The following is a 2,944-nucleotide window of genomic DNA, read 5'->3' as shown; positions in this document are numbered from 1 at the left end:
GCTTAACACTTAATCTAATTAATATTATAAGTACTAGTATAATATTAATCTAGGAGAAAATTGAACCAAAAATATTATTTAACCCTTGAATATTTTCGGTTTTTATGAGAGAAGAAGAGAGGATTTTTCTTCTCACTAGAACTTATATTTTGGATGATTAGTTGAATGAATAATAATGCATAACCCTTAGTATATTATTAGGTAAAATTATAAGAAAAACAATGATGATTTTTCTTCTCTAAACCGTAGAATGCATAACCAAGAAAGATCACTTTCCCCTTCTTTTTATTGATCAAATAATAGAAAGGTTAGCTTCTAATAAGTTTTTCTGCTATTTAGACGGGTATTCAGGGTTTTTTCAGATCCCTATCCACCCAGACGATCAAGCTAAGACTACATTTACCTGTCCTCAGGGCGTGTTTGCTTATCGCAGGATGCCCTTTGGTTTGTGTAATGCCCCTGCCACCTTTCAAAGGTGCATGATGGGGATATTTTCAGAGTATATTGAGTCTATTATGGAAGTTTTCATGGACGATTTCAGTGTTTATGGAAGTGATTTATCTAACTGTCTGTCTAACCTTGAGAAAGTGTTGCAGCGCTGCATTGAGGTTAATCTTGTGCTAAACTGGGAAAAGTGCCATTTCATGGTCAACGAGGGAGGTGTCTTAGGGCACTTAGTTTCTGATAGGGGAATAGAGGCTGATAAAGCAAAGGTGGAAGTGATTCAGCAATTACCACCTCCTGTTAATGTTAAGGGGGTGAGGAGTTTCCTTGGCCACGCCGGCTTTTATCGCCGGTACAAGTACTTCTCAAAAATTGCTAAACCACTTACACATTTGCTACTTAAGGATGCCCCTTTTGTGTTTACTGATGAGTGTCTTTCTGCTTTTCACAGGTTAAAGCAGGCTTTAGTCTCTGCGCCGATCATACAACCTCCCGACTGGGACTTGCCGTTTGAGATAATGTGTGATGCGAGTGACTATGCACTAGGAGCGGTGCTAGGCCAAAGGAAAGACAAAGCTTTGAATGGTATCTACTATGCGAGCCGAACTCTGGTTGAGGCTCAAGTGAAGTACACTACCACTGAGAAAGAGCTGCTAGCTGTAGTTTATGCCTTAGAGAAGTTTCGTTCTTATTTGATAGGGTCAGAGGTTACTGTTTTTACTGACCATGCAGCTTTGAGGCATCTCCTTGCCAAGAAGGAGGCTAAACCACGGCTATTGAGATGGATACTCCTTCTTCAGGAGTTTGATTTGCAGATTAAAGATAAGAAAGGAGCTGAGAACGTTGTAGCTGATCATCTGTCGCGACTGACGCGACAGGAAGGGGAAGATTCTCTACCCATTGATGACTCTCTCCCTGACGATACTTTATTTGCTGTTTTATCGTCTATTGTTAACCAAGAGCCTTGGTATGAAGATATAGCTAACTTCGTTGTCAGTGGCAAGCTGCCGCCTGACCTTTCTCATCGCCAGAGAGAAGCGTTTTACGTATAACGCTAAGCGATTTACGGGATGATCCTTATTTGTTTAAGAAATGTGCAGACGGTCTCTACAGAAGGTGTATTCCGCAGTGGAAGGCCAAAGTAGTCCTGGAAGGCTGTCACTCCTCTTCCTATGGTGGTCACCACGGTCCATCGCGCACCGTGGCTAAGGTACTTCAGGCTGGTTTTTACTGGCCTTCTTTGTTTGCTGATGCTAAGTCTTTTGTTTCAGCTTGTGATGCTTGCCAACGATCAGGGAACATTTCCAAGAGACATGAGATGCCACAAAATGGCATCTTAGAGGTTGAGGTTTTCGATGTCTGGGGCATTGACTTCCAAGGACCGTTCCCATCTAGTAAAGGTAACAGGTATATCTTAGTGGCTGTAGATTATGTGTCGAAATGGGTTGAGGCCATTGCCTCACCCCATTGTGATGCCAAGACCGTGATAAAAATGTTTAAAAAGGTCATATTTCCCCGATTTGGTGTCCCTAGGGTCGTCATTAGTGATGGGGGAATGCACTTCAAAGAAAAGAAACTAACTTCTATTCTGTCTAAAGTTGGTGTCCAACACCGACGTGGTTTGGGGTATCATCCCCAGACTAGTGGTCAGGTTGAGGTCTCTAATCGCGAGTTGAAAGAGATCTTGTCTAAGGTAGTTTCTAAATCACGGAAGGACTGGAGTCTTAAATTAGAAGACACATTATGGGCCTCTGAATCGCCTTTAAGACACCAATTAGTGCATCACCTTATAGGTTAGTTTATGGGAAATCATGTCACTTACCTGTTGAGTTGGAATGTAAGGCTTGGTGGGCAATTCGTGAGCTTAACTTTGATCCTAAGTTGTGTGGTCAGAATCGTCTTTTGCAGCTAGATGAGTTGGAAGAGTTTAGGCTTAATGCCTATGATAGCTCGTGCATTTACAAAGAAAAGACGAAGAGATGGCATGACAAGAGGATTCTACCTCGGGAGTTTCATGTTGGGCAAAAGGTGCTGCTGTTTAATGCCTGATTGAGATTATTTCCTGGCAAGCTGAAGTCCAGGTGGAGTGGTCCTTATACGGTGACAGCTGTTACCAAATTTGGATCCGTGGAGCTCGAAGATTCCGAAGGTAGTAGGTTCAAGGTGAATGGGCAATACGTGAAGCATTATCACGAGGCAAATGAAGCAGACAATCGTGTTGAAGTCCTGTACTTCGACGAGCTAGACGCGCCAGTTAATTGATGCCATAAAGGTCGTGCGGGACCTCTTAAACCAGCGCTCTCCGGGAGGCAGCCCGGACTGTTTTATTGTACTTTTGTTGAACATTTTATTTTTCCTTAGCTTTATGTTGAACTCTAGACACTGTTTTATGAACTCTATATGTTTTCCTTGCTTTAAATGCGTATTTTGCAGGTCCAAGCACTCGATCGAGTCCTTCCAGACACCGGTTTACTCGATCGAGCTGTTCCAAGTTGATCGA

The sequence above is a fragment of the Silene latifolia genome, chromosome 3 (assembly GCF_048544455.1).
Source record: "Silene latifolia isolate original U9 population chromosome 3, ASM4854445v1, whole genome shotgun sequence".
In the NCBI taxonomy this organism is placed as follows: domain Eukaryota; kingdom Viridiplantae; phylum Streptophyta; class Magnoliopsida; order Caryophyllales; family Caryophyllaceae; genus Silene; species Silene latifolia.
Note: the sequence above shows the minus strand (reverse complement) of the source record.